We start from the raw sequence: 13,580 nt of genomic DNA, 5'->3' as shown, positions 1-13,580 counted from the left end.
TATCATGATCTACTTCACTTGCAGTTCTATATGGGTCAGCTTGAGATCATCCATATAGCCTTTTGGGAATTAAGCCATTCTTGCAAAACACATGTGTCTTAAATTCTTTTTTGCTTCAGAGGCTGATGAACTAAGGCTTGGAAAAGCTGGGGAAAGATGGAACACAGCCAGTAGACAGAACCAGATGTAAAAGGAGAACTGGATATGAGTGAGAAGAGCCCTTTAGACTGCACAAAGATCAAACCAGTCAATCCTAAAGGAAATCAACATTAAATATTAATTGGAAAGACTGAAGCTGAAGCTCCAATACTTTGACCACCTGATGCGAAGATCTAACTCATTGGAAAAGACCCTGATGATAGGAAAGATTGAAGGCAAAAAGAGAAGGGTGTGGTAGAGGATGAGATGGTTAGATCGAATCATTGACTCAATGGACACAAATCTAGTAAATTTGGGGTGCTAGTGAAGGTAATGGCACCCCACTCCAGTACTCTTGCCTGGAAAATCCCATGGACGGAGGAGCCTGGTAGGCTGCAGACCGTGGGGTCGCAAAGAATCGGGAACGACTGAGCGACTTCACTTTCACTTTTCCCTTTCATGCATTGGAGAAGGAAATGGCAACCCACTCCAGTGTTCCTGCCTGGAGAATCCCAGGGACGGCGGAGCCTGGTGGGCTGCCGTCTATGGGGTCGCACAGAGTCGGACACGACTGAAGCGACTTAGCAGCAGCAGCAGCAGCAGCAGTGAAGGATAAGGGAGCCTGGTATGCTGAAGTCCATGGGGTCACATAGAATTGTACATGAATTAGCATCTGAACAACAAAAACAAAAGAGCTAGGATGACCTAGGAGTCAGAAGTCACACTGACGCAATCCAAAGCACCTTTCTGGACTTGCTATGTGCTTTAGGTTTGGAACTCATCGTTTGTACAGGCAAAGAAAGTAAAGTCACCCAGTCATGTCCGACTCTTTGCAACCCCATGGACTGTAGCCCACCCATGGACTACAGGGTCCTCAGTCCATGGGATTTTCCAGGCATGACTACTGGAGTGGGTTGCCATTTCCATCTCCAGGGGATCTTCCTGACCCAGGGATGGAACCCAGGTCTCCCACATCGTAGGCAGATGCTTTACCATCTGAACTACCAGGGAAACCCTTAGTACGCTATAATAAATGTCTTTTTAGCTACTTAAACACTATAATATTCAGTGAGAGTTTCTAAAATTTTTACTGTATTTATATTTATTTACATTAAAAAAAATGAGTGTTAAGAGTACTATCAATTGGAAATAAAAAAGGATCATGTTCTCTTCAAGCATGAAGAGTTAAGTACCACAGTAATTCCAGAACTGAGTGTAACAACCTGCATGTGTTCCTTCTGGTTGATATGTCATATTGGGGCAACCATTGCTAGCTGTCAACCTGATGTTCATTTCTATCCTTTCTTAAATTTACCTAAAGAAAAAAAAAGACCTATATATATAGAAAGCTATAAAACACTGATGAAAGATATCAAAGAGAACACAAATAAACGGAGAAATATACCATGTTCATGGATTGGAAGACCCCAATGTAGTGAAACTGAGTATACTACCCAAAGCAATCTACAGATTCAACACAATCCCTATCAAGCTACCAATAGTATTTTTCAAAGAAGTAGAACAAATAATTTCAGTTTGTATGGAAACACAAAAAACCTTGAATATCCAAAGCAATCTTGAAAAAGGAGAATAGAACTGGGGAAATCAACCTGCCTGAATTCAGACTATACTACAAAGCTACAGTGATCAAGACAGCACGGTACTGGCACAAAGACAGAAATATAGATCAATGGAACAAAATAGAAAGCCCAGAGATAAATCCACACATCTATGGACACCTTATCTTTGACAAAGGAGGGAAGAATATACAATGGAGAAAAAACAATCTCTTCAACAAGTGGTGCTAGGAAACGTGTAAAAAAAAATGAAATTAGAACACTAGTTCTAACACCATACACAAAAATAAATCCAAAATGGATTAAAGATCTAAATGTAAGACCAAAAACTACAAAACTCTTAAAGGAAAACATAGGCAGAACACTCTCTGACATAAATCACAGCAAGATCTTCTATGACCCACCTCCCAAAGTAATGGAAATAAAAACAAACAAGTGGGATCTAATTAAACATAAAAGCTTTTGCACAACAAAGGAAACTATAAGCAAGGTGAAAAGACAGCCTTCAGAATGGGAGAAAATAATAGCAAATGAAACAACTGACAAAGAATTAATCTTCAAAATATACAAGTAGCTCATGCAGCTTGATACCAGAAAAATGAACAACCCAATCAAAAACTGGGCCAAAGAACTAAACAGACATTTCTCCAAAGAAGACATACAGAGGACTATGACACACATGAAAAGATGCTCAACACCATCGTCACTGGGGAGACGCAAATCAAAACCACAATGAGGTATCTCACTCCGGTTAGAATGGCTGCTGTCAGAAAGTCTATAAGCAATAGGGAACCCTCTTTCACTGTTGGTGGGAATGCAAACTAGTACAGCCAATAGGAAGAACAGTGTGCAGATTCCTTAAAGAACTGGAAATAGAATGGCCATATGACCCAGCAATCCCACTGCTGGGCATACACACCGAGGAAACCAGAATTGAAAGAGACACGTGTACCCCAATGTTCATCTCAGCACTGTTTATAATAGCCAGGACATGGAAGCAACCTAGATGTCCATCATCAGACAAATGGAAAAGAAAGCTGTGGTACATACACACAATGGAATATTACTCAGCCATTAAAAAGAATACATTTGAGTCAGTTCTAATGAGGTGGATGAAACTGGAGCCTATTATACAGATGGAGTAAGTAAAAAAGAAAAACACCAATACAGTATATTAACACATATATATGGAATTTATAAAGACAGTAACAATGACCCAATATGCAAGGCAGCAAAAGAGAGAAGGCAAGGGTGGGATGATACAAGAGAATAGCATTGAAACATGTATACTACCATATGTAAAACAGATGACCAGTGCAAGTTGGATACATGAAGCAAGGCACTCAAAGCAGTGCTCTGGGACAACCCAGAGGCATGGGGTGGGGAGGGCAGTGAGGGGTTCAGGATGGGGGACACGTGTACCTCTGGGTGATTCATCGATGTATGGCAGGGCCTCCATGGTGTTGTGAAATGAGTGTCCTCCAATTAAAATAAATACATAAATTTTCTTAAAAAAGCATTTCAATTTGAAATAAAAAAAACTAACAGAACTCCAGTTTTGTTTAAGTGGACATTGCATTCATTCTACAAAAAACAAGATATCTTAAGCTTTTTTGAGGTGTCCACATACAACAATTCTGCCCCTGAAATGTAAACATAAGCTCATATAAATGATACATATCTCCCCCAAAAAAGGCAGATCTCATTTTGTTTTGTCCTCTTCTCACTTCCTGATTCATGGAAGTTTCTTGAGGCTCTGAATTGAAGTTAGAAGTGTCAGCATGAGCTGATGATTTCACACACACGTAGGTGAAAACAGTGTGAGCCCGTATCATGCTCAGTGTCTGTAAACACACGCAGCAGTGGCTGACTCCACGGCTAGGACAGGCAAAATACAAGGATACACACTGATTTTGTTACACAAATTTCTGTGCCAAGATGTGAAAAACTGTTTAAAAAAACAAATGAGCTAGATAACAAGGACCTGCTGCACAGCACAGGGAACTATATCTGGTATTTTGTAATATTCTGTAATGGAAAATAATTTGAAAACAGTATGTATAACTGAATCACTTTCTGTACACTTGAAATTAACACATTATAAATCAACTATTCAGTCAAAAAAATTTATGAAAACATGTGAAAAGGAAATAAACAGTTTGATGACAATTCTGAAAATTTTTGAGCATTGCAAGAAATAATGACAGCAGTTGATTTTACCATGCTGAATGAAAATGAATCCACACATCTATACAACAGGAATAGATACATGTGTGCATATATATGCATATATATGCATATATATACACACACACTCATGGAGGAAGAAGGAAGGTTTTTTTTTTCTCTTTGTTTTTCAGTAAAACACTCATCCTACTAATAAATGTTGAATTAATGAAAGAGTTATATATTCAGTATTTTACAAGAGTTGGTGATGGACAGGAAGGCCTGGCATGCTGCAATTCATGGGGTCGCAAAGAGTCGGACATGACTGAGCGACTGAACTGAACTGAACTAAGAGCAATTGATTTAGGGAAAAAATCAGCAGAGGAAGTTAAATTCTTGCTGTGGACAACTAAAAGCATCTTCCTCTAGGTTACTTAGTAATTATGGATGAATGAAGGGGCAGGTAATTGCATAGCGCATAAATCTGTCAGACACTCTCTATAACTGAGCAAATGTAATCTAATCAAAGAGACTAACTTTATATACCTTCTGTTGAACACTCTTGAGAGTCCCTTGGACCACAAGATCAAACCAGTCAATCCCAAAGTAAATCAACCTGGAATATTCATTGGAAGGACTGTTGCTGAAGCTGAAACATCAATGCTCTGGCCAGCTGATGCAAAGCTGACTCATTGGAAAAGACCCTGATGCCGGGAAATTTGAGGGCAGGAGGAGAAGGAGGTGACAGAGGATGAGATGATTGGATGGCATCACCGACTTAATGGACATGAATTTGAGCAAACTCTGGGAGACAGTGGAAGAAAGAGGAGCCTGGCGTGCTGTAATCCATGGGGTTGCAAAGAGTCAGATACAACTTAGCGACTGAATAACAGCAACACCTCCTATTGTAACACATTGAGAAGAACACATTACATATACAGTATCCCTGTTAAAAATGCACTGTCTGAATCCCATCATAAGAATTAGGAAAAAAAAAGGAATTCTACAAAACTGATCTATATTCCTTAACATTACCAATTTCAAGAGAAACAAAGAAAGGCTGAGAAATTTTTATCAGTTAAAGGAAACTGCAAAATTCTGCAGTTAGAAAGTTATAGAAAAATACACTACACAGCTTTGTGCTTTGGGACATTACCATAAATATTTGAATAAGGAGTTATATTAGATAATGGAGTTCAAACAATGGTAAAATTTCTCTGAATTTCATAAATGTCATTAGATTTCTGTAGGAAATGTCCTTTCACTTAGTAAATACAAACTGATGACATATGTCTACAAGGATCATGGTGTCTGAAAATTCCTCACAAATGGTTCAAAAAACAAAAATGGTATGGAGGGCTAACAATTGGTGAATATAAATGAAAGATATACAATACTTGTTGGACTGATCTTTAAAATAAAGCTGACAGAACACATTTTGCAAACTTGATGAACAGGTTATTCACAAGTGTATCATGTGCAAGACAGCAAAAGAGACACGGATGTAAAGAACAGACTTTTGGGCTCTGGGGGGGAAGGCAAGGGTGGGATGATTTGAGAGAATAGCATTGAAACATGTATACTACCATATGTGAAACAGATGACCAGTCCCAGTTCGATGCATGAATTAGGGCACTCAAAGCCCTTGCCCTGGGACAATCCAGAGGGATGGAGTGGGAAGGGAGGTGGGAGAGAGTTCAGGATGGGGGACCTGAGGCTGATTCATGCCCATGTCTGGCAAAAGCCACCACAATATTGTAAAGTAATTGGCCTCCAATTAAAATAAATAAATTAATTAAAAAAAAGAATTTTAAAAGAATGATCTATCCAAAGAAAACAAGAAAAAGAAATTGAAATAATGACAATTAGTGCATTAGGTAAAGAAACGCTGTTGTTTCAGTCGCTGCATATCCAACTCTGGACCCCGTGGACTGCAGCCCACCAGCTCTGTCCATGGGATTTTCCAGGCGAGAATACTGGAGTGGGTTGCCATTTCCTTCTCCAGGGGAACTTCCTGATCCAGGAACTGAACCCGCATCTCCTGTATTGCAGGCACATTCTTTACTGCTGAGACACAGGGAAGCCCAGATAAAGAAATACATGACATATCAATTCAAGAAATGATTGCAAAACAAACATTAAAAAATTTCTCTTTCTGATCAAAAAAGAGGGATGGAGAAATCAAAGGAACTTAAATTAGAAGTAAAATTGAACATGTGAGGGCTCATAAATGTTATTTAAAAATATAATACACAGTTCTGTGCTATTAATAAATTTGAACACATTAGTTTTAATCACTAATAAGATAATAAAAACTACCAAAATTCACACAGCTATATTAAAACTCAATTTTCTAAATTTGAAAAAGAATGTTTTCTTTCAAGTACTACTCACTGAGTTTTTACACACACATATGATGTGTACATACACACACACACAATGGGTCACAAAGAGTCGGACACGACTGAGTGACTGAACTGAACTGAACTGAACTGAACACACACAATAATTCTGGACCTTCATGAGTTTTGTTTGTTTATCATTCCTTGAAATATTGATTCCCATCATACATGTTAATCCAGAATTTTTAAAATAGATTCTCCAGTCATACTTAAATATAATACTTACATAAAACCCGACAAAGATAAAATAAGCACAGATCCAACTCACTCATAAATACAGATGCAAAAGTCCTAATAAAAACTTGGCAGATTATATTTAGTAGCATATTAGAAGATAATAAACCATTATCAAAAGGACTACTTCAAAGGAATAGTGATTAGTATTAAAAATGTTTTATGTCATAAATTATATCTCAATAAAACTGATTATTTTTAAAGTATGACACAATCTAACGTTTACGGATGTTGTTTAGTTCCTAAGTTGTGTCTGACTCTTTTGCAACCCCATGGACTTAGCCCACCAGCCTCCCCTGTCCATGGGATTTTCCAGGCAAGAATACTGGAATGGGTTGCCATTTCCTTCTCCAAGGGATCTTCCAGACTCAGGAACTGAACCCGTGTCTTCTGAATTGACAGGTGGATTCTCTACCACTGAGCCACCAGGAGTAGCCACAAGGTATATAATCATACCAAATATATATATATGTAAATAAAGTTATGTACACTGATTGGCATGGACAAATAGACTATATGAAATATAATAATATTTGGTGAAAGATTTATGGTTGCCATTTTTTTCTATGTGCTTTTCCTTTGTGTTATTAAAATTGCCTGCCAATAATATAAGACAACATCAGAATACCATGAAGAAAAATGTATGTAGTATGTTCAGATCCTCAATAGGAATTAAATGATCAAACATGTATTTTACAAGAGAAAAGGGCCAAAAATTTTTAGTAATTTTGTATCTTAAGCACATCAGTATATATAAGCTTCTTTAGGAATGCCTATAAATACTACCTGGTCATCATCAGTTGCAAAGCCACAAAATGAAGTAGCAATCTCAACACTGTCTCCAAATCTTGATATACATATTGCTTTTAATTTAGTCATTTTTAATCCTCCACACTCTTTTAATGATAGTTTGTTTATTGCAAGCTGATTTAAATAGAAAGATATAATATCAGTGATGTTTTTCTCTTCAAAGTTCCCCAGTTATTTTTAGAATGGGTAAATAAAATATTGAATTTTCAAATAAAATTTTCTGTCTTTGGCCAAAAAAAAAAAGTCATTTTCTTAATACATTTTGGATTACATTATTCATCTTGAAACAAGTCCTATAAAATTTGATGGTTGGATTTCATAATCTTATTTTGTAACAAAACAGACATCCTATCCATTTAAATAGACATTTTATACAAGGTATCAATTCTGACAACATTCCCTGGTGACTCAGCAGCAAAGAATCTGCCTGCAATTCAGGAGCCTCAGGATCTCTGGCTTGGGAAGACCCCCTGGAAGAGGAAAGAGCAATCCATTCCAGTATTCTTGCTGGGAAATCCCAAGGACAGGGAAGCCTGGAGGGCTACAGTCCATGGGGTCACAGAGTCAGACAGGACTGAGTGACTAAGCGAATTAACATGAGGACATGATTTTGTTCTCTTTGAGAACTATATTTTATTGACTTAGTGTTCTTAACACACTTCTATTGAAATCTCTAGAGTATATGTAAAAATAGCATCAACATGTTTTTTTCCTTCATTATGGTTAATAGAAAAAGAGGTAAATTTTATTATTATGCAATTACATTTTAAAATTATTTCCGGAATATAAATATGAAAAACTTATCTGGAAATTTACTGAACTGGAATTAATTAGTATTCTGATATCATTCCTAATGCGCTGCTGCTCAATTGTTTGAAAATAAAAGAAGAGAAGAGAAACTGAGCTTTTAAGACTGAATGATCTATTGACCGGCTAATTAACGTGCTGGGCCATTTCATTAGCATTCAGATGTTTTAAATAGATTGACAAAGCTCCTTCGATTTCATAACCTGCTGAAAGACGGGGAACTGGATGACTAGCCTGGCAGAGCGGCGGGGCAGGGTCTGAAGGTGAGGACTCGGAGGGCCCTGTGGCTCTCGGCCACTGACCGGCTCACACAGGTGTCAGTCACCTGAAGACAGTCACGGGGCAGGCGGTGGCCGTTTCTTCAGGCAAATACCACCACTGTCAGCGCTTCGTAGTGAAAAAGCAGAGTTCTGTTCGGTGCCTTCTTAAACGGATAGCCTGGAAAGAAATGACTGGACCCATCCTGCATGCAATCAGACGTTACCCACAAGACACACACGGAGTCCACTGGCAGCCAGGACACGGTCTTTCTGTGGCTCGCTGACGCTGGCTGAGCCCCTTCAGGCCTCGCCTTCACCCCACACGCACCTGGCAGATGCGTCAGGTGGATTCTAGTTCATCTTCTATTCCTGTTTCTCTCTTTGCTCCTCCCCCTCCTCCTCTTCTCCCAGCAAATCTCCCACCTCAAAGAAACTGTCTCCTCACTGTTCCTCAGTCTCCTTCCTGACTCTGTGGTCGCTGATGCGTTTTCTAGCTCTCACCATCTCTTGTTCAAGACAGGACTTAATAGGGGCGTCCCTGGTGGTCCAGTGGTTTAGACTCTGCACTCTTGCTGTGGAGGCCCGGGTTTGATCCGTGGTCAGGGAGCTGAAGCCACATGCTGCAATTAAGACCCCGTGCAGCCAAACTCTTAAAAGTTTAAAAAATAGAATTTAAAAAAAAAAACAGGACTTTATAATCACTGAAGCATTATCTATTCTGTATAATCATTCTGGGAGACAGCACTTTTGTTCTTAAAATGGGGTCAATTTTCAATGTGGTATTTTGTGTTTGTGTGAAAAGAGGATATGGAAAAAAATTTAATTACTCAGAATCACTCATGAACTCAAGAAGAAAATGTCTAATTATGCAATCATTAATATTCCTCAAATAGGTCATCAAACAGGATCTCTTCCTAAAATCCAACCCATGATTTCCTTCCTGCAGTGATACTTAGCCAAGTATGCTGTGTGACAAGCCCTAGGGTCACAAGGATAAAAACAAATAAGCAAAAGATCTCTGCCTTCCAAGGACCTCCAATACAGTTAGGAATGTAGTCAGCAAATTAGTAAGTAGCACCAGAAGAATCACAGATTGTGCTGGGCACAAAGAAGAAAAGAGACAGGGCAGTATGCTGGAGGATAAAAGGTAGACCCTTTATACCAGATCTCTTCTCTGAAGAGATGACATTTTAGCCTGAGACTTAGGATTAGATGAAGCTCATCAAACAAAAGTCAGAGGATAGTTTTGTTTTGTTTTTTTAAGAGGGAACAGTGGGTAAAGAGCGCCTGATATGTCCAAGGCACTGGCAGAAGGCAGGTGAGATTTGGAGGGGTTAACAAGCAGCAAAGGACTTCAAGATGAGTTTGCAAAGGAGCCCAGCCAGTTCCTGCAGGGTCTTGTAGACACAAGGAGGTGTTTAGATTTCATTCTACACACACTGGTTTCATTCAGGCAAGTTATTTGTATATCTCATATCTGCATTTTTTCTAATATATAACACAGATGCTGAAAGGTACGTCAATGCAGATGTGGTATGCCGCCGTAAAAACAAGCGCAGGCAAGCAACAAAACCTTGCCAGCATCCCAGAACACCCCCGCCCGCCTCCTGTCACTCAAAACCACCTTCCCTTCCCTTCGTAGGTAACTGTATCTTGGCTTTCGTAGTAGTAGTTTCTTACTTTCCTTTACACTTGTGCCACCTGAGTATGAGCGGATAAACACAACAGCTCAGGCTTCCAGGTTTGTGAGCGTCACACACACGAAACTGCCTCTGCATCAATCTGTGTCTGGCTTCTTTTGATAAGCATTATTGATACAAGTTCAAGAACACAGATGAATTCCCATCCATGTTGTTGCATGAAGCTGTAATTTGTTCCTTTTTTATGGTTCTATAGTGGTCCGTTGCATGTCTATCCCTCCATTTAATGTTTGAATCCATTCCACTGTGGATGTACCTTGGGTTTATTTTTTTTTGGGGGGGGTATTGTGAACATTGCTGATATGAATACCATCATCCTTGTCTCTACTGCATACATACACTCATTCTTAATGCTTTTAGGAAGAGAACAAGGGCATATCTTCAACTTTAATAGGCCATACTTCTTTTTTTTAAGTCATTTTACCGATTAAAGCTTGTACTAAATGTGCAATCTCATTGCTCCACAGCCTTGCCACCAACTGGTACAGCTATCCTTTTCAATTTTAGCCTTTACAGTGAATGCTTTCACTTTTCAAAAGATTATTATGGATGTTGCATAACAGAAAAAAGTAAAGCAGGTATACAAGACAGGTTCTGAAACTGGAACAAACAGGATTTGCTGATAGACTGAATACAGAGAATTAAGAAAAGGGAAATGTCAAGTATGAATTTCATGTTTCTGGCTTTAAGAATTGGCTAATGATGGTGCTAGTTTCTGAGAGAGAAAACTGGAAGACTGGGAAGCAAATAGAGATGGAGGAGGAAAGTATCATTTATGTGGATGTGTAACATCTGAGATGTTCTTTACATTTCTACTTGACATCAAGTGGGTATTTCAGTATACAGGTCTGGATCTCAGAGCAGAGGTCATTAGGAATTAATGTAAAATTTTATGCAATCTTATACTATTTAGGGGATAATATTATTTACAGAGAAAATATAGATAAGCAAAAAAGACAGTGTAAAATTTAGCCTTAAGAGTTCTATCATTTTAGAGATGACAGAAAGCACCAGCTAGTAAGGAAGGAAGCAAACCAAGATGTAGTGTTTTAAAAAGAATTTCAGAGAAAGATTAATAAACTGCACCAAATGCTGTCAATGTGTTAAAAAAAACACAGTCCTGTGGGTTTGTCGACACAGAGGTTGTTGATTGGGAGACGGGTTTAGTGGCCTGGTAGGAAGATAAGTTGGATTATAATCCTGCTTGAAAAAAACTTCAGAAAGAGGTGCACTCTAAAAATTGTTTTCCAGTTTTCTGAATAGAAAGGGGAGTAGGAAAATGGGTCAGATGCTAAAGGAAGAAGAAGCGTGAGGCAAGCTTTTACAAGGATGAAAAGCACTAGAATGTTTATATTCTCGAGACGGCCTACTGTGTGCCAGTCACTCGGTCATGCCCAACCCTGTGACCCCGTGCACTGCAGCCCACCAGGCTCCTCTGCCCATGGGATTTTCCAGGCAAGGATACTGGAGCAGGTTACCATTTCCTTCTCCAATAGTGGTCTAGTAAGGACAGACAAATTGAAGATGCTGAAGAAAAAGGAGGGGGAGAAAAAGGAGCAGCGTTCTAGTGAAGGGCAGAGGTGATACAGGTCCAGAGCAAAAATGGAAGGGTTGCCTTTGAGAAAAGAAGGAGTGTATTCTCATGCGGCTGATTAAGCATGATGAGAACCGATGCATGATGCAGGGAGATGTGGGAGAGGACGGCCGAGGACGTTCCTGGAGGCTTCCATTCTCTAAAGAAAGTGTGAGTTTTTCAGGTGATAGAGAGGAGATAGTGATTACAAGGTCCATGAAAAAAGAAAGGAAAGAACTTACTCTTACCAGGAAAGTATAATAGGACTGGAAGCTGTGATCCTATGTATTCTACAAGCATGATTTAAAATAAAGACCAGTCATAAAAGTTGATTTCTCCAGCAATGTCCAGGGATTAATGTGCTTGTAGGAACATGGCTAAGTTAGCTGCAAGTTACAGAAAAACGGATGCATGGTGGGTTCAACAAATAGTGGCTTCTTTTTTCCTCTTACATAACAAAAAGTCTGGAGATAACATAGCTGCTGCCATTGATTCAGCAACTGCTTAAACAATGTCATCATGGATGCAGGCTGTTTCTTCCTTCACTTCTGTGCTTAGCACGTGGGCTTCTGTCTTCAGTGCAGCAATCGTAGCGATGAAAAGAAGAAGGGTCTTCACCAGTCTCAGTAATTTTCTTTCAGGAAAACAAAGGATTTCAGAGAAACGCCCACTAGACTTTTCTACTCACTTTATCAGTGGCTAGACCTGTGGCACGTGGTCGAGGGAGCCTGGCTGCAAGGGAGCCAGGAAGAGAGAGTATGTAGCCGTACACGGTTGCCCTGAATGAAACCACGGCTTTGTTAGGAAGGATGGGAGAACGTATGAACGTTACATGAATACTTACGCTTGCCACCCAAGAAGACGGTAGACGCTTGAGTTCATCCACATCGGAGAATACCAGGCCGATTTACCAGAGGAAGGAGGAGAAAAGAGGTCGATGGTGTCTGCAAGAGAGAGGTTATCTTTAGTGCTGAAAGAATAAAACTGGCCACCACAAAGGGAAATAAAAATAAAACATTGTGTTGAGAGTAATTTGCAAAGAAAAACTTAAAGACAATTTTTACCTAATGCCTCTACTTTTGACAAAAATATACTGATTTGCACATATATTTTAATTGTTATTTCTAGTATTTACTTTTTTTAAACAGTAAAGCTCCTAGAACATATCTTTATCTAAAACAAAATAACAATCAATTCAGCCAATTTCTGAGGAAGGCTAATTTTTAAATGCACTCATTCTGAAACATTAAGATATTTGTTACCATCCTGTGATTTGTTTTAATTAGAATGAAACATGGTATGTATCTGTCTTCAAATTGCCACTTTCCTTTTGGTGATTTGGATTGTTTTTATGATGAAGGTAGCAGTTTTGTGTATCAGTAAAGTTTGTGTAACGGTAAAGTTGTGTAACAGTAAAGTTTGTGTAACGGTAAAGTTGTGAACCCGTAAAGTTGTTCGGCAGTCAAGTTCTTTACAAGCTGAGACACCAGGGATTAAAAGATAATTTAAAAACAAAGAGTAACACTTGATTGTGCTATTCTGTATTGACTGACTCAATCAATCAGGTGTTTAGAACCGTCCAAACAACATACATTCTTACCCGTGTCACTCACAACAATGCCATCACCTAAGCAAACCCCGAGATGCTCTTGAATGTCCTGTGACCCCACTGCTGGTCCACCTGTGGTGACGATGACTATTTCATGTACCATTTGCTGATAAAATGGTTTCAGCAACAGAAACACACATGCAAATTGTTACCCACCAGAGTCTGATGGTAGGGTCATGCAAACCCAGTCAGACACACCCAAAAACAAGTGGTGTAGCAATTCTAAGCTTTAGATAAATGATGATAGCCTGTTATCTTTCGTGCTCGCATTCCAAAGGGTAGCTATGACTGTTCTGAAGAATAA

General features: G+C 39.0%; 1 long non-coding RNA gene across 2 annotated transcripts in view; it reads right to left on the bottom strand.

The window, feature by feature from the left end:
• The window catches only part of LOC129626135 (uncharacterized), a 168,643-nt gene that overhangs the window by 36,486 nt on the left and 118,577 nt on the right, over positions 1-13,580 (bottom strand). The window contains exons 4-5 of one of the 2 annotated variants that reach the window (XR_008701786.1): positions 12,512-12,611; positions 11,879-12,301 (exon numbers count right to left, since the gene is read on the bottom strand). This is a non-coding gene — a long non-coding RNA (uncharacterized LOC129626135). Of the gene's footprint in view, positions 1-11,878; positions 12,302-12,511; positions 12,612-13,580 lie in introns of those variants that run through there. The other variant, XR_008701788.1, reaches the window with a different exon arrangement.

The sequence above is a fragment of the Bubalus kerabau genome, chromosome 13, assembly GCF_029407905.1.
Source record: "Bubalus kerabau isolate K-KA32 ecotype Philippines breed swamp buffalo chromosome 13, PCC_UOA_SB_1v2, whole genome shotgun sequence".
Classification (NCBI taxonomy): domain Eukaryota; kingdom Metazoa; phylum Chordata; class Mammalia; order Artiodactyla; family Bovidae; genus Bubalus; species Bubalus kerabau.
The sequence above is the reverse complement of the archived record's forward strand: the minus strand, read 5'-3'. Positions and strand labels throughout refer to the sequence as shown.